Source organism: Protomyctophum parallelum, assembly GCF_964188405.1.
Source record: "Protomyctophum parallelum genome assembly, chromosome: 4".
Classification (NCBI taxonomy): domain Eukaryota; kingdom Metazoa; phylum Chordata; class Actinopteri; order Myctophiformes; family Myctophidae; genus Protomyctophum; species Protomyctophum parallelum.
The window spans coordinates 13,171,357-13,196,839 of record NC_139700.1 but is presented as its reverse complement, the minus strand read 5'-3'; the positions used below and the strand labels follow the sequence as shown (position 1 = coordinate 13,196,839).

Genomic DNA, 25,483 nt, shown 5'->3' with positions numbered 1-25,483 from the left:
GATGGAGGGATTTCATCTCCACACTGGCCTTGGAACGCCACGGGATCCCCCAGGAGGAAGTTACTAATGTTACTCTGTAGAGGGAAGTCTGGAGCTCTCTGGAGGAGCTGTTGCCCCCGCGACCCGACTATGGATAAGCGGTTGAAGATGGATGGATGGATGCTTTTGCATGGCCCGGGCAAGCAGAGACTGAGGTTCGATCTGTCCATGAATGAGAGGCCTGCAAGTGTAGGGAGTTTGTCACCTATAGTGTACAGCATGGCACACACACACGCACACACGCACGCACATGCGCACACAAAGCACTTATCCTGGTGTTTTACGATGTGCCATACCCATTCACACACCAATGGCAGAGGAATCCATGGACCAGTTCATGTTCATGTTCATGAGTACAGGTGTGTGTACAGGACAGGTGTAGAAATGTGTATAGTGTACATGTGTACTATACATATACTGGGGTTACTGTTCCATACAGAATGTCAGCGTGCGTCTCTCACTCACATCCAGCTGTCTGTCTCTCTGATTACCCAGATTACCCAGCGTGCTCCAGGTGTCAGGGTGCAGCCATCTGCAGATGAGTGGCATTCAGGGAAGTGTCTGTCGAGTGGCAGAACAACAGAGAGAGGAGAGGAGAGGAGAGGAGAGGAGAGGAGAGGAGAGGAGAGGAGAGGAGAGGAGAGGAGAGGAGAGGAGAGGAGAGGAGAGGAGAGGAGAGGAGAGGAGAGGAGAGGAGAGGAGAGGAGAGGAGAGGGAACTAGAAAAAGTGTCTCCACCGGGATAATAGCGTTTGTGATGTTTGGACAAAATGTGTAGGATTCATATAAAAAATTGCAATAATCTGTCGTCTGGTGGTTGTATAACGGCAATACAAATGAATATATAAGAAGTAACAGTGTATTCATAATAGTGCGCATACAACGTTGTACACAGATCGGTGTAAACATTTAAGTTGCATTTCTTGCTCTGCCTAGTCGGAATGTGTGTGCATATTTTCACGGAAATCACACGCTGTGAGGCATTGTGTTCAAAATGGACCAATCCTGCAAACTTTGTAAGCCAATCTTAGCCAATGGGGCTGGAATATGGGGAAGTAGACAGGTTCGTATTGATCACATGACTGTAGACATAGTGTATACCAATTTGCGTGATGTATCAATAAAACTTGTACGAGTAATATAAAGAAATTAGTTTAGCAAGAAATCGGCCTCATGGTGGCGCTATAACAGGTAGTTGTGGAAGAATTGTGGCAGAGGTTCGTCGTTGGCATCCAGGGAGTGTGTGCACAGTTTGGCATTGACCGGGCCAATGGTGCCGGAGATTAGCTGTACGCAGACGGACAGACGGACGCACGGACACACGGACAGAGTGCAAAACATAATCTCCCCATGCCTTCGGCACAAAGCTCACCAACATGTCCGTACACGGACAAATGTGTCCATGGCAAAGACTATATAAGGTCTTGTCCAGAACAAGTTTTCTGTTCTACATACCATTATAAAGTTCTAATTTTTATCACAATACCCACTTACTGAATGTCAAGTTTCCAGGTTTTCTCCAGAATTATTTATTATGACACTATGGCACATTAGGAGTCCACTATTACTTGTGGTTCTCAAATGTTTTATTTGCAAGGACCCCTGTAAGTCCAACCAAAAGTCCAACTATGCAAAAGTCCCCAAACGGACACTTACGGGTCAGTTTGGTTCCATTTGAACACTCTCAGAGTTACAGACCTGTTATTCAGGGATATCTATTTATGCGTTTCTGGTAATATAATGTCCACTCATTGTGTATGTCCGTGGCAAAAGAAATGTTGACAAATATGTCCACCACAAGCCAACATGGTGATGACTGATGACCCCTAGCGCTGCGGCCTGGTGGAGACAATTACTGGTTCTGCAGAGAGAGAGAGAGAGAGAGAGAGAGAGCTGGAACGTGTTCAGACGGGTCAGCGAGAGACGAGGAGTGCGAGTGATGCTCAAGGGATTCCTACACAGTGACATCCTGAGTGTGACAGTTTACATTTGTACTGTATTCTCTCAGAGATACAGATGAAAACATATAGGTTTAGTTACAGATGCAGGGTTTACTCTCAGAGTTACAGATGAACACAGTGTTTTACTCTCAGAGTTACAGATGAACACAGTGTTTTACTCTCAGAGTTACAGATGAACACAGTGTTTTACTCTCAGAGTTACAGATGAACACAGTGTTTTACTCTCAGAGTTACAGATGAACACAGGGTTTTACTCTCAGAGTTACAGATGAACACAGTGTTTTACTCTCAGAGTTACAGATGAACACAGTGCTTTACTCTCAGAGTTACAGATGAACACAGTGTTTTACTCTCAGAGTTACAGATGAACACAGTGTTTTACTCTCAGAGTTACAGATGAACACAGTGTTTTACTCTCAGAGTTACAGATGAACACAGTGTTTAACTCTCAGAGTTACAGATGAACACAGGGTTTAACTCTCAGAGTTACAGATGAACACAGGGTTTTACTCTCAGAGTTACAGATGAACACAGTGTTTTACTCTCAGAGATACAGATGAACACAGGGTTTTACTCTCAGAGTTACAGATGAACACAGGGTTTAACTGCTCATTTTTCGGGGGGTTTGTTTGGGTGGGTTAATCTTTTTTGTTTTCCACTTCCATCTCTTGTAGGGCAATTTCTGGGGGGAAAAAATAAAATAAAGAATGCTTTTGTGCAGAGGTCTCTCAGTAGTGTGTATATTGTAATTGCTAAAAACAAGTTTTCGGGCCACACCAGGTTTTGAGTTGTTCTGTGCAGAATTATGCGAATTATATGTAATTGGCCGTGGACCCCAATCTCAAAATATGTTGTTCCTGAACCCACCAGAAGCAAAGATAAAGTTAAAAACGTTCGCTCTGAAAGAATATATATTCAAAGATTTGTGCCACATTTTCACGATTTTTCAAAAAATAGCAGATCTACAAGCTCATAGCACACTATGAGCTATTTTTCAACAGCTAAAGTTTAAATGAATAGTTAATAGTGGTTAAAAGCTGCCCTATGCGTTCCCGTCCAAAATGTGTTAAGTCAGAAAAGTCGGGTTCATCTAGTTAAAATGTATACGTTAAAACGTATAAGAGCAATAATTTGACCTGCAAAACTTTGACCTGCACAAAGTGAGTCAGGTAAAAAAACTTCTTGAGACAAAATGCTTCTGAAACAAATGTGTTTTTAACAAGCTCTTAAAGCCTTCAACTGACTACCGGTAGTACCGGTTAGGTATACATTAGAGGGACAGAGGAAGCTTCTTTCATTACGACCTCTCCTCATATCCTGTTTAGGACATGGTTACCTTCAAAGCTTTAAGCCAGCCAAATGTACAATTCTACCCCTTTGACATGCGCGTGTGCGTGCATGTGTGCGTGTGCGTGTGTGTGTGTGTGTGTTTATGCGTGTGTGACAGTGTGTGTGTGTGTGCATGTGTATCTGACCCCAGGTCAGCAGTCATGGCCAAGGAAAGCAGATTTTCCCACCTGATGCGACCAATACAACAAATTATTTTCAATTCATTTACTTTCTTCTCTTCTCTCAAAACCCGATTGGGATTCTGAGAGCGAAAGAACGTGCTCTCTCTCTCTATGCGTTGCTGACGCCAGTCAGTGCTAACTGTATTAGGACGGGATCGTAACCACTTTATTCCACTTCAAAGCTATACCGTGCAAGCATTTCACATCTCAGCGTTGTTGAAGTTTGCGTGGCTGCATGTGTTTGTGGTTGTTTGCACGACGAAAGAGCCCCGTGAGAGCATCTACTGTTCCTCCTGTTAAGAGGGTTTTTCACAGACAGGAGCACTGTTGTATCCTTGACACGCACTTCAGAAAGGAGGAGTGGGTTTATAGGCCGGGCAATGCTGCGGATCATTTCACAATGAATATATTTAATACTTTGTTTTCTCAAAAATGGTTTAGTACTCACCAGATATCGATGTAATAAAGTGTGTGAGCTATAATTGTATATATATAACCCTAATGCCGCATATTTATATCACACTAGAAGAATCCCGACAATAAATCATAATGGTTTCTTTTGTTTTTCTTTTCTTTTTTTAAGGTGCCGTTCATGCATTCTAAACTCATCGACAAGTGAGAAGAGGGTGTTGGAGTTGAAGTCTCTGCATTTCTGTGAGTGACTATATTTCTCTATATTTCTGTAAGTTACTCTATATTTCTCTACATTTCTGTAAGTGACTATATATTTCTCTACATTTCTGTAAGTGACTCTATATTTCTCTATATTTCTGTAAGTTACTCTATATTTCTGTAAGTGACTCTATATTTCTCTACATTTCTGTAAGTGACTATATTTCTCTATATTTCTGTAAGTTACTCTATATTTCTCTACATTTCTGTAAGTGACTATATTTCTCTATATTTCTGTAAGTTACTCTTGGTGCGCAAGTAAACGCAACACTATCAGTATCCCTCTCACCACTTCTTTTATCTTATCTAGACAGTTGTGTATTATGAGTCCTTTCAAGATGTCGGTCAATGTTTTGTCAGCGTCTGAAACAAGATAGTAGACTATAGTTATACGTTGGCTGTAGCAGACCATGCATTAGACGTAAATGAAAAGTAATTCCCCTGTTCATGAAAAAGAAGAAGTTAACATGGGTTAACAAATTTGTTAAAATGGATTTTCCGGTGTTGTTCCTTCAGTGTTCATAAGAACATGCCATTGTGTTGCGTGCGTGCGTGCGTGCGTGTGCTCGTGCGTTCGTTGTCAACTTGTCACGGTCCAGGTTAACAAAACTGTACTTGACTTTGTGCGTGTCGGTTCACCAACTCTCCCACCCAGTACCGCCGGTACACACACAAACACAGAAGGCTTTTGACTGGTCCATTCCGTAGCAGCTAGCGCTGCAGTGCAGACCTCCACTGTATTCTGTCCCATACGCGCTCCTCAATAGTAAGCTTTCACTGGCCTGATGAAAGGCCTCCTGTCTTAAAAAAAAAAAAAGAACTCGGAACAGAACAGGCAACGGTCCAGGAACCTTTCAGTGCTGTGTAGGAGGAGGGTGACCTGCAGTAGTTTAGTGCCTTTTTTTTAAATGGACTTTTCTTTCTCCCTGTGAGCTAGTAGTATAAAGATCATATCTGGAAGTCGAATGGTGCTTGAGGTAACACTAGCCCAAATTAAGCCAGAGTATTGCTCTTGATGGTTTGAACAGAGAGAGATAACGTGCGTGCATGCGTGCGTGTGTGTGCGTGCGTGCGTGCGTGTGTGGTTAGGTGGGTGTGATAATATGCACTGCCAGTCAGTCTGCCACCAATGCCACCAATCGTCTATCGCATGCATCAAAGCCCGCCAAAATACATTTTAGTCGACTAAATCAACTGGAGATTAAAATCTTATAATATAAAAAAAACTGGACGAACACTAAAACATTCCAGGTGACTAAAATGTGACTAAAAAACTAAATTAAACCTATTCAAGAGACTATGACCAAAACTAAAATCAACACTGTTGCCCAGCACTGATCTTGTGGTATAGATGGCAGGTCACGGTGGAATTAAGCCACTTTAATACAATGAAAACATCCAATGAACAAATCAAAGAGTCATTTACGTCGGTTTTACCTCTTCTTTCTTTCTGCTGCAGCAGCACTAATTTGTTTGAAGTATAAGGAATTCTGACATGATAAGCAAAATGTGGGCCACTTAGGACCAGCGTTTTAAATTTCATCTAAACTCCCTTAATTCTATCAAGCTCAGTGGGAAATCTGAAATTGCATTATTGTCCCTTTTAACATGCAATTGCCTTTCAAATGCAATTACACAGCGGTGACATGACAAAGGTGGACACCCTTAACAAAATTACTGTCCTCATGGAGTACAAATCCTGTCGTGACAGCTAGTGGTCATTTATGGGCCTATACTTGCATTAGGTTGAAATGGACTTTAACTTGAGTCTTTAAAAGGTTTCACAACATTGTTCAACATATTCTGCTATCTATCTATCTATCTATCTATCTATCTATCTATCTATCTATCTATCTATCTATCTATCTATCTATCTATCTATCTATCTATCTATCTATCTATCTATCTATCTAGCCCGCCCGCCCGCCCGCCCGCCCGCCCGCCCGCCCGCCCGCCCGCCCGCCCGCCCGCCCGCCCGCCCGCCCGTCCGTCCGTCCGTCCGTCCGTCCGTCCGTCCGTCCGTCCGTCCGTCCGTCCGTCCGTCCGTCCGTCCGTCCGTCTGTCTGTCTGTCTGTCCGTCCGTCCGTCAGTTGTCCAGAACCGCCGCAAAAAGGCCTCTGGACAGGGCCCAGGGTCCATATAGGCAGCTGGCCTGTTCTGACGTCTGCATAGGCCTGTGACCAAGTGGTACCACTGTAGAGGCCCCACGGGCACCGCTCTAGTTTATTATAATAATTATTAATAATACATGTATTTATTTATTCACATATGACACACACAAATTAGAGTAATTTAACAATACAATAATGTTTTTGATGACAGTAATAAAGAGAGTTATCGGCTGCCTGGTTAGAACCTGAATCCGAATCAGAAAATCTGTACATTTGAGTTTGCAATGATTTGTCCTGCTGATATCGTTGCAGAGGAATACATGTATCAATGACTTAAGATGCCTTTTGATTGTAAATGATATAAACAATCTAACATGAAGATTGTTCTGGCTCATTCATAGAGGATGTACTGATCCTAACTTCCTAAGTAGTGATTTGTTTATTCCAAAGCTAATTAGCATCATCAACATTAAAGACACCATTATCCTTACATTTAAGACTTATTAGATACATTTCTGTCTTCCCATCAATGCTTAGTTAATTTATTTAAGACAATAAGTGGCACTCAATATAACTATTTGTTTCAAAAAGCAAGGGTGTTCTTTCGTATAGTGGCTTCTTTGGCCATTTGGGTGCGGTAAGTTCTGTTGTTAAATGCGGTCAAGCTAATGACAGTCATTTCCAAATAGTTAGAAAAGTGACTAAGGCACTTGGCCCCAAATCAGCATCAGACTGATTTGTGGTGAGCTAATGAGCTAACAAGCTAATGAACCCTATGTGGTCGCTTGTTTGGCTTCCCCCAAAAAAAGGCCTTTAACAATGTTCGCTGTGCCCTTTTTTTCCCCCTTCTTTAACTCTGCCTTTGTAAATTAACTCCACTTTATTACGTCCATTAGACAAATCAGGACCTTCTAATGAGATAATATAACAGAATTTACTGTTGTTTCCTGTCATCTAAGTTACTTCATGGTGCGTAACCTCAAGATGTGTGTCCACTATGTGGAACGTTTGGGCCAGCCCAGGACATTTGGATAAATTATTAGATTTAGAATTCCACACAAATCAATGTCTCACCATTTTAATGTGAGACATTCCTTGTTTTTGACAAGGAGTTCAATTCTAGTCCAGGTATAAAGTCTGGACTTTACGTTTTCTGAGTGGAAGTTCATACTGTGTGTGTGTGTGTGTGTGTGTGTGTGTGTGTGTGTGTGTGTGTGTGTGTGTGTGTGTGTGTGTGTGTGTGTGTGTGTGTGTGTGTGTGTGTGTGTGTGTGTGTGTGTGTGTGTGTGTGTGTGTGAGAATGTACTGACTGTGTATTATGGCATGTAAATGGTGAACGGTGCATTTATATATAGCGCTTTTTATCCAAAGCATGTATTTAGCATTTTCACATGTGTCTTTGTGCAGCCTATGATGTATTTGTTTGTGTGGTCCGCGTGTGCCTGTCTGTACTGTATGTCGAGTGCTTTTTGCACTATCATGCCTCGTCAACATCTCGTCCGACTCCCATATGGTTTTACTCTGAAGAGGCTGGTGGGCTGTGGAGAGACACGCTGGCTTCTTTTATTTCTTTCTGGTAACGACTCAAAAGTAAGTGTGTGTGTGGGAGGGGTATCACTAGCAGCAGCAGCAGTTGTTCAGCACCCCCCCCCCCCACACACACACACACACACACACTTAAACGGCAAATCCCTGTAGCGCGAGGGCCCTCCGACGACCGACGACCCCTCATACACCCCCCCCAAACCCCCATGCAGCCCCTCCTCAAAACCACCCAGGCTCGTACCCCACTTTCTCTGTCTTCTATTGCCCTTGAAATGGGGCCTGCTCTAAATATTATCTTCCCCTTCTTTCGTTTCATCCCTTGCGTTTATCCCCCGAGCGGAGAAGAAAGAAAGGAGCCGTGGGGCTCATGAGTCACTTTTTCCCCCCGTCTCTTCTCTCGCTCCGAGAAACCGCAGGCAGCAGTAGTGGCTTCCTGGAGATGAGCGCTTTTGTCTGTTGCGCGACCGCTAGTGGCTTTGAGCAGATCCCCGACTTATGAGGTAATGCACAGGCATGATCAGGAGAGAGAGAGAGAGAGAGAGAGAGACAGAGACAGAGAATGAGTGAGGAGGAGGAGGAGGAGGAGGAGGAGGAGGAGGAGGAGGAGGAGGAGGAGGAGGAGGAGAAAGAGGAGGAGAAGAGGATAGCACGGTGACATGCAGATCATTTGAAATCATTTCACATTTAACCACTTTTATGTACGCAGAGTGTTTTTCTTTCTTTTTTCCCTTTTTTGCCATTTTATATTGTTTTTGGCCAGGCCGCTTCAACTAATTCACATTTTTGTCACACTTTGGACAAAGTATTCTATTGCTCTGCCACTGCTCTGCTCCACTGGGACAAACTCTGCACTGTCTGCTCCACTGTCTGCTCCACTGGGACAAACTCTGCACTGTCTGCGCCACTGGGACAAACTCTGCACTGTCTGCGCCACTGGGACAAACTCTGCACTGTCTGCGCCACTGGGACAAACTCTGCACTGTCTGCTCCACTGTCTGCGCCACTGGGACAAACTCTGCACTGTCTGCTCCACTGTCTGCTCCACTGGGACAAACTCTGCACTGTCTGCTCCACTGGGACAAACTCTGCACTGTCTGCGCCACTGGGACAAACTCTGCACTGTCTGCGCCACTGGGACAAACTCTGCACTGTCTGCTCCACTGTCTGCGCCACTGGGACAAACTCTGCACTGTCTGCTCCACTGTCTGCTCCACTGGGACAAACTCTGCACTGTCTGCTCCACTGGGACAAACTCTGCACTGTCTGCTCCACTGTCTGCTCCACTGGGACAAACTCTGCACTGTCTGCTCCACTGTCTGCTCCACTGGGACAAACTCTGCACTGTCTGCTCCACTGGGACAAACTTTGCACTGTCTGCTCCACTGTCTGCTCCACTCGGACAAACTCTGCACTGTCTGCTCCACTGTCTGCTCCACTGTCTGCTCCACTGTCTGCTCCACTGGGGCAACATACAGACAACTATACAGAATCACTCTTCCTATACTTCCGGGCCGCTTCCTTAATTCCTTCACCGATCAGGTGTTTACCGATGATACTAATTAAGGCTCTGTTCCATTTAGTGTGCAGTGGTTCTCAAACCTTTTAATTTCAAGGAAACCCATAACTCTGGGAGTTTACAAATGGAACCAAATTGGTTCCATTTGTACACTCTCAGAGTTACACACCTGCACGGGTCCATTTGGAACCCACTCAAGGACACGTTGAGACCCACTGGTGTAGCAGAGTGTTTCCATAACATGCACAATAGCAGCACCCTGACTCTGTTTGACCAGAATGGAACAGAGCCTTCGTTAGTATCATCGGTAACACCTGTGGAGGATGTACTGTAGGGTGGCCCAAGTTCTTTCCAAAATGACTTGTGTGCATAGAGCCTAGCCTGGGTTCCAGCCTGATTTTCTGCGTTCCCCCGATCTTAAATGTCACTTCGCAAATCAATCTGGACAGAGGCTGCAGTGCGCATTGATACAATATGTCAAGCTAGTGTTCTTCCTCAACCCGCACCACAGACCAATCAGAAGCCTCAGCTCCATTTCAACCTTCATATGTCCCACCTATAGGAGACTCTCCAGACTGATTTGCGAAGTGACAATTCAGATCGGCGGAATGCAGCAGGCTGGAACCCAGGCTACATAGAGCCCTCCAGGGCAACTGGCGTCAGTGTTTTAGAACCCCCTAGGGGCAGGACAATGTATTTTGTTTCTTGTTTTCTGCACAGAGTCCCTCCTGTTAATTGCTCATTTAGACTCCAGGTGCTGCCTATTGAGTGTTAGCAATCAAGGGATAATCAGATTTGCTGCATTTGAGGGTATTCCACGCCTGGGTGGCCGTGTTGTAGAAGGAGAATTCACCCATGTTTGTTTTGAAAGTGGGTTGTACCAGATGGTTGTTCTTGCTCTCTGCAGTATTGTGGCTGTGGGTGTCACCTGTGTGGCATCATGTGTGCATGTTTATGGCTGGTGCGTATATACACAGTATGTAGGCTATCTAAATGTATCATGCAGTGTACTTTTGTGATTTCAGTGTATGTAGGCTGGGTGTGTGTGTGTGTGTGTGTGTGTGTGTGTGTGTGTGTGTGTGTGTGTGTGTGTGTGTGTGTGTGTGTGTGTGTGTGTGTGTGTGTGTGTTTGCATCTATATTTGTGTACACAATACACATTCATTTCACTATGCTTGTTCACAGGGTGTGCCTATGCAATCGCAATCGCACACATGCACACACGCACGCACGGACGCACGCACGGATGCACGCACGCACACACACACACACACACACACACACACACACACACACACACCCTGCCGCCTAATGCCGTCTGTTTATGTATTTAGCTGAGGTTATTTACACAATGATAACACAGAGGCATGTGGTGATAAAACAGCATTATCAAACGGAGGCTATAAAAGAATCTCCCTTCCAACAGCAAACACGAGATGAGGAAAACAGAAAGTGACACGCTGAGACAGCATTATAAACCAAAACAAAACAGGTGGTGAAACTATTTGATGCATGTGTGTCCCGACACAGTGAAGACATGTGGACTTTGACATGCATGCACCCGTCCTGGAATACAATCTCACCTGTCTCTCACTTTCACTCTCTCTCTTTTGCCTGTCAAAAGTTGTCCGTCTTCATAAAGACAGAAATAGAAAGGCCAAATTAGGGCTGCCGGCTATGCTGACACACTCACACTTAACCTTATAGCCGCAATTTTCTTAAATGTTTGTGGCTTTCGCCTTTATTTTTTATATTTTTTATAGAGGGATAGACAGTAAGTAGGCTGACAGGAAATAGGGAGAGAGATGGGGGGGTGACATGCAGTAAAGGCCGTCGGGATCAGGAGTCGAACCCGCGGCACACTGCCAGACTGGACTACCAGCCAGGGTGCCTGGACCGCTGAGCCACGGCCCAGGCCCTAGCCATCATTTTCAGTACGACATAAAAATAGCTGATATAGAAACTCACAAACTCAGCTTCGCCCCAAAATCGCGGTGCAAGGGTTAATGTGGTTAATCATCTTAAAAATGTGTCCACTTGCCTTTTCTTACTTCCCATGGCGACAACTGTTGTCTCCTGCTTTGAGCTGTCTGTCTGCAAAGGAACGCCACCTTTAGTGTGACACTATTCTAGTTAATTGCTTCCTGTTTTAACCGTGGAGTTCATCAGGGTCCGAGGTCAGGGTCAAACTCAGGGGAAGTTGTCACACCTGGTCTTTAGATCAATCCCCTCACGGACGCTGGACTTAGAACAATGTGCTTTTCTCACGTTGCTGCTTTGGACTTGGAGCAAACACCCTTTCCACTGGTTTGTTTTTTCAGGACTGCTTTGTAATGTAGGTAAATTAAAAATTTAAAAATGTTTCACCCGTGGGGCTTGTTGTCCTACAATCAAATCCTCAGTGTTAATTTAACTAAGAGTGTAAATTGGAAACGGAACTCTCTCAAAGTGTGTTCGCACAGGAAACGAAGATTTCCTGTGTAATCGCACCACTTTCATGTGGTGCGATTACATACAGACAGACAGACAGGCAGGCAGGCAGGCAGACAGGCAGGCAGGCAGGCAGGCAGGCACGCACGCACGCACGCACGCACGCACGCACGCACGCGCGCACGCGCACACACACACACACACACACACACACACACACACACACACACACACACACACACACACACACACACACACGTGAGTGCGTATTGGACAGCTTCACTGAAAATTATATATACATTTAAGTCGAGAAATAGAATATATGATATTGCTCAATCTTTATACATTTCACGTATAAACAAACAACTGCTGGGTTAAAACTGCAGTGTTACAGTATTTGGTATACTGTTTCCATTTCCATAGTATGTGTAGTGTACATTATACTGATTGACAGCATTCGAGTCACTTGCATAAATAGGCAAATAGGAAAATGAACTTGAACAAAATGTGACCCAGCAACCACAAATCATGCAAATGAAGTAGGAAGATATCTTCCCCTCTGGTGTGAACACAGAGGGGACCACCAGACACCCCAGGCTAACCTGTCCTACAGTATAGGTAAATTAACGATCATGATTTGGCAGACTGTAAGGTTGGTTGACATACGTTTTACTTGATATTTTTGCCATTTAGCTGACACTCTCATTCAGAGTGGTTTTCAGCTGCAGAATGAGCTTAATCCATTTACGACCAGATTCTACAAAATGTCTTTCAAATCCTGACAGTTTTCTGTCAGTGGTTCTCAAAGTGGTTCTCAAACTATTTAATGTCAAGGATTATATCAAGGATTATTATGTAATTGGCCGCCGACCCCCATCTGAAAATACCTTTTTCCAGGGACCCCCCCAGAAGCAAAGATTTGAGTTAAAAAGGTTCGCTCTGAAAGAATATATATTCAAAGATTTGCGCCACATTTGAACGATTTTCCAAAAATAGCAGATCTTCAAGCTCGTAGTTCGGCACTCAGTACCGTGAATGGGATCACCAGCATCAAGCAATAGCAGTGCATTATCTTTTTGCTAATAGCAAGATGCAGTCCGTTTACATGCCACTTTAGGCTCTTAGCTAACTGGCTTATCCAGAGCAACTTGGAATGCAGGACTCTGTGGCTCACTCTGTGTAAACTTGGACAGGAGATAATCGCCAATAGAGCAGTGGTTTTTTTCAACCCTTTTCATATCAAGGCCATAGACTGTAAAAAATATGGACAAAGCGTTCCCGTAACATGGACGTAAAATGAAGCCTGTAATTCCTTGCACTGTAAGTCGCCATATTTCTAGATCCGTTTTGGCCCAGCTGGCCATTGGCTGGCCCAGACAACGAGGCGGGACTTCCCCCCCTTACTCTTCGTTGGTTTTTATTTTGACTGAACGGGGGGTGGCTCCCGTTCATAGTAACCTCGCCTCACCAGGCTTTCCACCGCCTCGGAGGAAAGCCTGGTCTCTGTTTCAAAAGTCCGTATGATCCGGGCTGGGCCCGGATGATGTGGTAACGTCATGTTGTAGTATTGTTTAATAAAAGCTCTCATAAGCGAGAGCTTTTATTGAGAGGGAAAAGGAAGTTGTCGCCGCCTGTTCTTCCTGTTTGTTGTAGGCAAACCATTGCCTACAACATGACGTAAGCATATCATCCGGCTCCAGCCCGGATCATATACCGAAAAAAAATGGTGCCCAGGCTACGTTAATAGACTGTAACGGTAGCCACGCCCCTCAGAACATACGCGACTTTATGGTCATTTTTTAAATAAATGAGACCATGATTTTCCAAAAAGAATATTATGACATGAGAAATGAGACTTTAAACTAGTGACTGGAAGCAGAAAGTATTCATGACCATGTTTATTAAGGTAATACAGTCTAGGATGAAGTTGGGCCCAAATACATGGGCCCAATGACAGCGCCACAACAGGCCATTATATGAACTTTCAGGAAGTCCCGATTTCCTTAGTGGCTTCACGAAATATCTGTCTGACTGCCCCCCTGATCAAGGCCCATTGTTTATTGAGCATTTGAGCCACGGACACCCATTTGATGACATTTAGCCTCTCAGACCCAAAACTAAAGAATAATTTGTTGGCGTTGGATAAGATTTTGTCCACAATTCCATGCTGTATTGATGTTGGTACCCGTACACACTGATAGGAGAGATATCAGGCAAACAAAATAACAATTCTTCTACATTCTCTAATTGTGTAGACCTCTTGTAAATTAAATAATGCAGATGTTTAACAATCATTTTACACTCATCTCTGATTACATGTTATGCTCTCATCTCAGCCCACGGACGCGTTACCGCTCGCTGACCCCGTCGGACGTAGCTCAGTTGAGATTAACATGCAACTCTGATGACATTGCATCCACATAATGACAGTGTTTCATTACAGCAAAGGAAAAGACAAACACCCTGCATCTCATTTTAAAAGCTGCCATCAGTCAAGACTAAACTAACGACCTTTTGCTGGCCATTTCATTCATACCATGGTCAGACCTCCCCGTCCCGTCCCCTCCCCTCTCCCCGCCCCTGCCACCGGCCTTTCCCAGTTACAGTGATCAGATCGGTTAAGTACATGCTAGTGTAATTTAGGTCTCTCCCTTGATTAGATTTGTGGCAGCTCTTAACAAAGCCCGCTCGAACTTAATCCAATGAAAGCCATTGTGGCCAAAGCCGCAACGGGCTTTCGCTCCTGGTTAGCTTCAAACTGCAGGCTAGCTGCACGGGGCAATTACCCACAACGCTCTAATGAAGTGGCTTCTCCGTGGGCAGGGGGGGGGGTGGGGTGGGGGGACAATAGATACAGTGCTTCACAGCGTGAGACCACAAGTGATCACTTTTATGATATGATCATGGTCAAATAATTGCTTAATAAGCAAGATTATTGTATGCCCTAGCTGTACTGGCCTGGCCGTTCCTTTGTACTATTGGTGCGAGGTGTCAGATCATGTGTGTCAGCAAGTGTTGTGTGAATTCTCACTGTCTATGTTTGATCTAGTTTCACAGCCAAACCTTTCACAAACTAAATGGTTCTCAGACAAGTACAGGAAAAGCCTACATTGTAAAATCCAGAGTGGTCAATTTGTACACCCTCAGAGTTAAATTACTTATGAGTTAATAAATTAGCTATTTTCAAAATGTTCAAATGGTCTCCTATGGAGGTCCCGCCCTGCATAAGCACAAAATCCTTTCAAATGGGGATCTGCGGCCTAATTTTGGGGTCCTTGACATGTAAATGTTTGAGAACCACGTACTGGCCTCCATGTAGCTACAGTATGTCCTCATGATGACACATGGAGAGTGAAAATGCCCTGCTGCTGACCTGTGGCTGTATGTCACCATGCAGCTCAATCCCCTGATCTTCTGCTGTTGTTCCGTGTGAAAGACAATTAGTCTTATGCTAGAACTCTGTGTGCTTGCATGCGTGTGTGTGCTTGTGCGTGTGTAGTGTGTGCTGTCTCCTACAATCAAATCAAAAAGACAAATCTCCACTTTGTGTTTGCCTCTGTATATTTTCTCTCCTATCCCGGTTAAGCCTGGGATAGGAGACAATAATACTAAGACAATAATAGTTTTCTGTCTAAGCTGTAGGTAATCCATAAGTGTTCCATAGTTCACTGGAAACCAGAGGAGTGAGCAGGTGACATGTTGTGAACCAAACCGAGTTGGACACAATGGTGTGGAGACAGAGATTTAACCATATTAATGCCAGGAAAGTGGGATTCCGTTCTATTCTCCACCCCCCGCCTGTGCCAGAACGTAAAAATCTGTCTTTCTTTAATGTCATTTAATCCGGTAATTAAAAATATGTGTTTTTTTTGGGCTTTTTCCTCACATGGTAGACAGCCAGACAGCTGTCTGTCCATAAATGAATGGAGTCATCTCTACTTGCAAGTTGTAATACACGCTATAGAGTGAAGAATTGGTAATGACCGTTGGAAGTGTCTCCTGCTTTCACACAAATAATGCTCGAAAGCAACCAGTATGCTCTGTGCAAACATACAATTATAACACTTTACTTTTGACATCCATAAACAGTAGTGAATGTGAAACCAGCACTAGCTAGGTGTGTGTGTGTGTGTGTGTGTGTGTGTGTGTGTGTGTGTGTGTGTGTGGGGGGGGGTGTGTGTGTGTGTGTGCAGCCCCGAGGTGCCTGGCTCCATGCCAAAGCCTGGATCACACACACAAAATGATTGTGGTGCCAAACCGTGCCATAGCCTATACCCAATTTGTACCTTACTCAACGATAGATACGCGTCGAGAGATTTTAATCTTAAAACAACATCAAGAAACACTGATATGATGCGATAACAAGGCGTAATAATACCACATGCTGAGTTTTACATGTTGATCCTTTGAGTAAAAGCAGTAGCGGGATATTACCATCCTGCGTACGGTCCTGTTACATGTTTGATTGATTGATTGAAGTATTTATTAACAGTATGCCGAATGGGTACATTTCAAACAAAGTCATTATAAGGAGGTAAAAAGCGGAAAACAGTTAGGGGTAAAGGGGGTGGTGGGGGAACTCAGACTTTATTGTTGGAGGCCAGTTTCGAATGGCAGCCGAGTGTGGAGTAGAAGTACAAGTATTGGAAATTGGAAATTACTCAAGTAAGTACATATACCTCAAAAGTATACTTAAGTACAGTAGACCTTCTTAACGGTAGTTTATCATCTGGATGCCGTTAAATTAATTATTGCACATAACCGTCTGAGGTTCCCATCACAACTATTCATGTCCCCGCATGCATGCTGTACTTTCATACATGGACAACGGGCGGCCCGGGGGCCACACGCACGCACACACACACACACACACACACACACACACACACACACACACACACACACACACACACACACACACACACACTCACTATATATATATATATATATATATATATATATATATATATAGTGAGTGTGGAACCATAGTGGTCCTCTGGAGTGAGTGTGGAACTATAGTGGCCCTCTGGAGTGAGTGTGGAACTATAGTGGCCCTCTGGAGTGAGTGTGGAACTATAGTGGTCCTCTGGAGTGAATGGAACTATAGTGGCCCTCTGGAGTGAGTGGAACTATAGTGGTCCTCTGGAGTGAGTGGAACTATAGTGGTCCTCTGGAGTGAATGGAACTATAGTGGTCCTCTGGAGTGAGTGGAACTATAGTGGTCCTCTGGAGTGAGTGGAACTATAGTGGCCCTCTGGAGTGAGTGGAACTATAGTGGTCCTCTGGAGTGAATGGAACTATAGTGGCCCTCTGGAGTGAGTGGAACTATAGTGGTCCTCTGGAGTGAGTGGAACTATAGTGGTCCTCTGGAGTGAATGGAACTATAGTGGTCCTCTGGAGTGAGTGGAACTATAGTGGTCCTCTGGAGTGAGTGGAACTATAGTGGTCCTCTGGAGTGAGTGGAACTATAGTGGTCCTCTGGAGTGAGTGGAACTATAGTGGTCCTCTGGAGTGAGTGTGGAACCATAGTGGTCCTCTGGAGTGAGTGTGGAACTATAGTGGTCCTCTGGAGTGAGTGTGGAACTATAGTGGCCCTCTGGAGTGAATGGAACTATAGTGGCCCTCTGGAGTGAGTGGAACTATAGTGGTCCTCTGGAGTGAGTGGAACTATAGTGGTCCTCTGGAGTGAGTGGAACTATAGTGGTCCTCTGGAGTGAGTGGAACTATAGTGGTCCTCTGGAGTGAGTGGAACTATAGTGGTCCTCTGGAGTGAGTTGAACTATAGTGGCCCTCTGGAGTGAGTGTGGAACTATAGTGGTCCTCTGGAGTGAGTGGAACTATAGTGGCCCTCTGGAGTGAATGGAACTATAGTGGCCCTCTGGAGTGAGTGTGGAACTATAGTGGTCCTCTGGAGTGAGTGGAACTATAGTGGTCCTCTGGAGTGAGTGGAACTATAGTGGTCCTCTGGAGTGAGTGGAACTATAGTGGCCCTCTGGAGTGAGTGGAACTATAGTGGTCCTCTGGAGTGAGTGGAACTATAGTGGTCCTCTGGAGTGAGTGGAACTATAGTGGTCCTCTGGAGTGAGTGTGGAACCATAGTGGTCCTCTGGAGTGAGTGTGGAACTATAGTGGTCCTCTGGAGTGAGTGTGGAACTATAGTGGCCCTCTGGAGTGAATGGAACTATAGTGGCCCTCTGGAGTGAGTGGAACTATAGTGGTCCTCTGGAGTGAGTGGAACTATAGTGGTCCTCTGGAGTGAGTGGAACTATAGTGGTCCTCTGGAGTGAGTGGAACTATAGTGGTCCTCTGGAGTGAGTGGAACTATAGTGGTCCTCTGGAGTGAGTTGAACTATAGTGGCCCTCTGGAGTGAGTGTGGAACTATAGTGGTCCTCTGGAGTGAGTGGAACTATAGTGGCCCTCTGGAGTGAATGGAACTATAGTGGCCCTCTGGAGTGAGTGTGGAACTATAGTGGTCCTCTGGAGTGAGTGGAACTATTGTGGTCCTCTGGAGTGAGTGGAACTATAGTGGTCCTCTGGAGTGAGTGGAACTATAGTGGTCCTCTGAAGTGAGTGGAACTATAGAGCACCGAAGTCCTGACGTAACTCGCTCATCCCGACGATTCCCCTGGTTCGCGGAAGTGATTTCTCTATGGAGAATAACATGGGGTGATCTTAATATCGTCTACTATAAGCGTTGTGGTCCAAAAATAAACAAGCTGTCTCGGCGTTATTGTCAGGGAGGTGTCTCTGTATCGTTTGCAACAGTCAGTCACTCATATATGATACAGTCTGCTTCTAGCGAAAATGTAACTAATTCAGCAGCAGTAACATTAGCGTTTTCTCTCAGTCAGTTGATTCTTCATATGCATATGAGTGAAGCGGCCGGGGTGACATGTTTATTTTTCAAACACAGTTGTTATATGAGGCGATCTCAAATCGCCTCAATGGGGATTTCAATGCAACTAAACAAATACATGAACCTGGGGACAGACGCCCTCTACTGAAAGTGACGTCAGACTTCGGTGCTCTATAGTGGCCCTCTGGAGTGAGTGGAACTATAGTGGCCCTCTGGAGTGAGTGTGGAACTATAGTGGTCCTCTGGAGTGAGTGGAACTATAGTGGCCCTCTGGAGTGAATGGAACTATAGTGGCCCTCTGGAGTGAGTGTGGAACTATAGTGGTCCTCTGGAGTGAGTGGAACTATAGTGGTCCTCTGGAGTGAGTGGAACTATAGTGGTCCTCTGGAGTGAGTGGAACTATAGTGGTCCTCTGGAGTGAGTGGAACTATAGTGGTCCTCTGGAGTGAGTGGAACTATAGTGGCCCTCTCCATCGTCAAAGTTTCCCACCCCTGGTGTACAGTAAGTCTCAGGGCTGTGGTATAATATATGGCTGGAAGGGAGCAAACCATGGCTTTTAATAAATCAGCCGTATCTAATGAAGTGCTTAATGGTGATTTACAATCTCCCAGCTCAGCCTCACTGCCACACTGACAGACATGGCCAATGAGAGAGAGAGAGAGAGAGAGAGAGAGAGAGAGGGGGGGGGGGGGGGGGGGGGGATGTAATCGAGACAAATGGAGAGATGCATTGAAAATAAGTGAAAGGGGAAACACTGATAAAGGAAAAAAGAGAAGGACACTAAAAATCAGTTGAAAGAGAGAGAGGAACAGATTAAGGTGGAGAGATAGGAACAGATAGAGAGAGAGAGAGAGAGAGAGAGAGAGAGAGAATATTTTATACTAAGTGAATGCAATTATGCTGTCAACTTTCAAAGTATATAAATGGAGTATAAATCAACTATCTCTGACAGAAAATGCACAATTAATGCTTTTTATAGTTTCACAAGCAAAGTCCCAACGTAACACAGCTCTGGTTACACCTTTATTTTATTCCTATGTTATATTCAATACTTATTTGTACATACATTGTTGTATCTTAATTGCTTTGTTCCATTTTTGCTTTGGCAATGTAAACTTACGTTTTCTCATGACAATAAAGCTCCTTTGAAGAGAGAGAGAGAGAGAGAGAGAGGACACCATACGACACGACATTTCTAACGTAAAACGTTAGGGTACTCAAAATGCCAGCTGGGTTCAGGCAAGTAGACTAGGAGGAAAGAGGGAGAGCATGAGGACAAATGGATAGAGAGAGAATAGGTCCAAGTTCAGGAGTGTTTTCTGGACAAAAAAAAATAAAATTCACCGGGGGAAAAAAACACCCTCATTCGAGCAACTGTGACATTCCTTTCCCCCTGTTGGATACCACGAGAGATCAGAGTCTGTGATATGATTATGTTTAATGTGATAGCGCCCAGAACAGCTGGAGAGCAGTCATGGGCACGGTTAGTGTCAAATGGGAGACAAGAGGCTACTTATATGTACCCTGGAGCAGCTCTCTCACTCTCACGCACAGGTGTCAGCCGGAGAAGTGTTGCTTTTGACAGCCAAATTTTGATTTTAGTTTTAAGTCATATAGTCTCTTGAATAGTTTTCATTTAGTTTTAGTCACATTTTAGTCACCTGGAATGTTTTAGTGTTTAGCGTAGTTTTAGCCGACTAAATCTACTATCTACAGTTGATTTAGTCGACTAAAATGTATTTTGGCAGGCGTTGATGCCGTCCTAATGGCTGATTTTACACTTGCTGAAAATAGCAGCTCTACATGTTCACAACGTGTTGCACGCGTTGTGAGCTTGTTGATCGGCTATTTTCAGCATGCAACCAAGTGTAAAACGACTTATACTATGGATCTCTTGTCCACTAGTACCTTCCTAACATTTTAGTCTAGTTTTTATTTGTTGACGAAAATTGTCAATATATTTTGTCTTAGTTTTAGTCATCATGACTTAGTTTAAATTTAGTTTCCATTTAGTTTTCGTCTGTGAAAAAAGTAATAGTCGACGAACATTTTTCGTCATAGTATTTGTCGACGAAATCAACACTGCGTGTGACTGTGACGTCAACACACATTTCTTTCCCCCCTTTTTTTCGTCTAATATTTGCCCTGATTTAGGCGTCTTAGTTTCAAACAAAGGGGGTTATGAGTGGCTTAGATTAACAGCCTGTGTGAGTTGAAGCGAGGTCTTGTGCTGCATTCAATTCATGTATGTTCGCCTTGTGCTTTGGTTAGAAGGACAATGGACACCTTGTATGCCTAAAGGCCACTATTGGCTTCCTATAGTCCGCGCGCACACATACACACACCTCTGAACTCAGCCAGGTCTGGCTGTGTGTATGTGTGTGGATAGGTTTATTGTTCATGAACCCTCTAGTCCTATTATGTGTGTGTGCGTGCGTGCGTCCATGCGTGCGTGCTGTACGTGTGTACTGTATGTGCATGCATGTGTGTGTGTTGGCTAAAGTTTTACATGTACATACAGTACATGTATCCAGAGTATATAGTCATACACCGCAAGTGTTAATTTAACTGTGAGTGCAAAGCGACGTCCGACATGGCGGGTGGAGTATTTACAGGCTGGAGAAGGGTGGGGTATTTCCAAGGTGGCGAAGTGATGAGGTGGCTAGGATTTCAACAGTGGTTCTCAACCAGTGGTCCTTGAGGGGGTTCCAGCCGGGTGGTCCCCAGCTAAATGGTGGAGAGTTCATAACCAAATGGACCCTTAGTAGATCTTTAATTAGAGAATGTAGAAGAGTTGTTGTTTTGATCAACGTTTGCCTGTCATCTCTCCTAATAGTACAAACATCAATACAGCATGGAATTGTGTATAAAATCTTATCAAACGACAACAAAATATTCGTTAGTTTTGGGTCTGAGAGGCTAAATGTCATCAAATGGTGGTCCGTGGCTCAAACGCCCAATAAATAATGGACCTCGATATGAAAAGGGTTGAAAACCACTGGCTTACACTGGCTTACACTGTCTTATCAGTGGACGTGTTGCAGGTAGATTCAGCCACGATCAATCAAAGGCTCACTTGTCTTTACATTTAAGAGCAGTGTGCTGCACACTTTGGCTATTCTGAGTGGCCAAAGAGCATTGATCACGCCTCCAGGTCTTTAGTTTACTCAAGTTAGGGAATAAGACCTGGTACTTAAGACACGCAAAATGCAGCCCTTAATGTTCACAGTGTCATGGGACCATCATTCATCCCACAATCAAACTAATGTCCTTCTGCGGGAGAAGTCGTGTCCTCAATAACGCATGTACCACACCTATATTGAGAGAGGACAGTGTAGCCTGTTTCGTAATTGCTTTATTGAATGTAGGTGATTTATATTTTGTCTGTCTTAAAAAAACAAAGGTGGTGCACCACCTGTGCGCAACCTACAATGTAATGATGATACAAGCACATGTGTGATGTGTGTGTATACTGTAAATCGATGTGCCCAAATAAATAAACATAAAAATAAAAGAGAGAGAGAGGACAGTGTTATTTTTACTCACTCGACCAGATTGTCTTGGGTTTGGTCTGGGACTAGAGTTCAAGTGATTTGTTCACCAGTCTAACACACTGAATTGCGTCTATACAATCACAGCTCTGTGCTGAGATGACGTGTCATGGAAAAAAAGAAAAGAAAAAAAGATGCTTGTCTGAGATACCAACAACTGTTTCAAATCACTGAACCTGTTTTCCCATAGCCGTGGGACAAGCAACATACATGCACTCACTCACACTGCATTCATGTATACGCACGCACGCACGCACGCACGCACGCACGCACGCACGCACGCACGCACGCACGCACGCACGCACGCACGCACGCACGCACGCACGCACGCACGCACGCACGCACGCACACTAGACACACAGACTGGGGGACGCTCCACAGAAAGGATTAGTTGTGGATTGTAACAGCTCATCATACCAGGAGACCCTGACGTGCCTAGTGGAACCCTCCGACAACTGCTCCTGGAGTGGAGAATAATATGGGGGTCTCTCTCCATGGCACGATGGCCATGGATGGGGGTCTCCATTGCATGGTGGCCCCCAGGGGCCTCTTTCTCTGCTATGTCAGAGCCTCTGCTATGTATGCTGGCCTTCACAGTTTGGCAGACTTAAATGACTGCAGGGGAACTGACTTTTCCAGTCTGTTATTAATGTGTGGGTCTGTGTCAGACAAGTGCACACGGCAGTGCAATAGCAGAGTGCATTGGATTGGACTATACTGCCGATGCCGCTATGCAGTAGTCAACACCCTGAAGCCTATACTGTAGATTGTCCCTATTCTGGCCTGAAGAGATTCAGTGTAGGTGGAAAAAAGGAAGGGCCAAGTACAGAACCCTGGGGGACCCCGGTCAATGACAATGACATATATAGGTTTGACAGTGTGTGTACGGTATGTGTCTTTGGCTATGGTGTCTGCAACACTTTTTGAGTGGTGCAACCACTCCCTTAAGGAGCTATGTGTGTGGCTGGCTGGCTGCCTGGGTCTGAGCACGAAAACAGCATGTTTCTTTTTCACCACCTGTGCGCAACCTAACACACACACAAACACACACGCACATATTAACTGTATATATGATGATTTCGGGTGTGCCAGTACAGTACAGTGACAGTACAGTACAGTACAGTAGAGGGTACAGTAGAGGGACCCCCACACGGTAACTCTGTCATTTCTCTACCGTTTCGGACGCGGGGTGGCACGCCATGACCGGCCCGCCCCCCACTATGTATTTGAATTATGTCAATGGAAGCTGTATTCTGTCGTATAGTGCATAGTGCATACTGTATCATTTAAGTGTATACGTCTAAGTTAGTTTGTATAATGTATACTGACACAAACTGACACAGTATCTTTTTAGGAGTTGTTAACAAAGTTGTTATGATGGATCAAATATCATGGAATGAAAGCAATAGTAAGTAACATACACACATACGGTAATGTCAACTTTTCAAGTTCCTACTTTAATGCATGAATTAAGAGATGGCTGGTGAACATATATGTTGTTCCACGGGCCCCCAAGAAGCAAACTTATACTCAAGTTTGCTTTTTGGGGCCCCTGGAACAACATATTTTGAGATGGTCGTCCTTGACATGAAAAAGCACCACTGATAGCAACATACGTTTTTCAGAAAACTGTACTGAAAAACAGAACTGATTTCTAAGATATTTTTAGAATTGTCCCTCAGGTCTTAATGGCTTAAAAAACCCTTAATAAAAAACAGATCTGCAAGCTCACAACATGTCTAAGTGTGGCTTATATGGAGAACCGGGATGACTGGAAGCAATGATGGAGGGCTCGTCTGAGGACGACCTAGAGAGAGAGAGCTTAAAGGGATTGTGACATTAAAAAAAAGGTTTTGGAATTGTTCTTATTTTTTTTTTTTTTTCTAATCTCAATTGCACCCAAAAAACATGAACTTTTAACATTCAGTAGAGTTTCTGTGATCTGGGGTTTTCTGGCTCAAACAGGTGCTCTGATTTGCCGGCAGTTTGTGATGTAAGATCCTGCAAATCCCATATATGTCAATGGGATTTGCCAGCAGATGTCACTGTTTTCACTGTTTTGCCTGTTTTCATTGTAGCTCAAAAGGCTTCCAAACCCCAAAGAAAACTTCAGACCACAGAAAATCCACTGAATGTTCAAAGTTCAGGTTTTTTGGGTGTAATTGAGGTCATAAAACCTAAAAGAAAAAAGAAAAAGAAAAATAATTGAAAATGAATGTCATACAACCTTTAAGTGGTTTAGCCTTGCCCATAGGACTAGTAACTGTAGGCTACACAAAGGTGCTTGCATGCCTTGCAAGTGAAAATAGTTTCCGAATGTTCAAAGGGGTCATGGGACACAAGCAGCACATATATGTCTTTGTAACCTTTCAGTTCAAGTCACAAAGAGGTCCAGGCAGAGTAGTTCCAGTTCCAGTTATGTGCTATGTTCCAGTTATTGTAAACACAGTTATTTGTAGACATATCACTCTATAGTGTATACGCATAGTTTCATTATATAGATATTCCACTGTTAGGTCTTTAGCTTAAATATGATTCTTGATGACCATTTTTATGAATTTACGTATTACTATGTTTTGTTCTTGCATACTGTAAATCACTCTGGATTAAGAGCATCTGCTAAATGCCTACATTGTAAATTGTAGATTGTGTTTTTCCTGTGACCCTGACAGCATCCCCACAACACGATGATGCTTGTCGGCACATTATATGCCGTCAAGGTAGAAGCAAGTCAAATGTTTCTCGCTACGTACGAGTCACTAAAACCCATCTGTACTCATAATAACACATTCATTCACACAGGTCAATAATTCAGATGAAAACATGTTGTTTATCAGCTGTTAGAAGAGAGCATGTGAATAATTGAGCCGCGCTCCGCTGACAGACCTTCTCAAGGAAGTCCTCCGATTGTGTGTTTCTTTGACGGTTGGTTGAACAAATCTTATTGTGAGAGGAACAGAAACGCAGCTGGGATTACAGCGCGGATATCCAGTGAAACGACCTGTCAGTCCTAATCTGGGATTAGCCAGCTTTTAAACAACTCCCGAGTATACTCTAAAAGCCACCTGTCTGGACCCTCCGGGCACTTGATCTTATACCCTGGAGCTAGTAGTTTGATTTCTTTGTTGTTCTGTATAAAAAATATATCCGTTGTGTTCCGTCATGGGGATATGTACACTGTCTGTAAAAGCATTTGCAATTAATGAGGTTTGGTTTCAGCGAAGTAATCTTTATGAAACTTTTAGAGGTTTTCAGTTGAAAAAAAACAACAACAATGTGTCTGTTAATTAA

At 44.1% G+C, this 25,483-nt stretch overlaps 1 protein-coding gene across 3 annotated transcripts in view; it reads left to right on the top strand.

Annotated features, from left to right (window-relative positions):
- The window catches only part of LOC310856921 (transcription factor SOX-6-like), a 167,801-nt gene that overhangs the window by 23,312 nt on the left and 119,006 nt on the right, over positions 1 to 25,483 (top strand). For 2 of the 3 annotated variants that reach the window (XM_083762474.1, XM_083762472.1), the window contains exon 2: positions 4,094 to 4,164. The gene's annotated coding sequence lies outside the window, so the exon portion shown is untranslated. Of the gene's footprint in view, positions 1 to 4,093; positions 4,193 to 25,483 lie in introns of all 3 variants that reach the window. The other variant, XM_083762473.1, reaches the window with a different exon arrangement.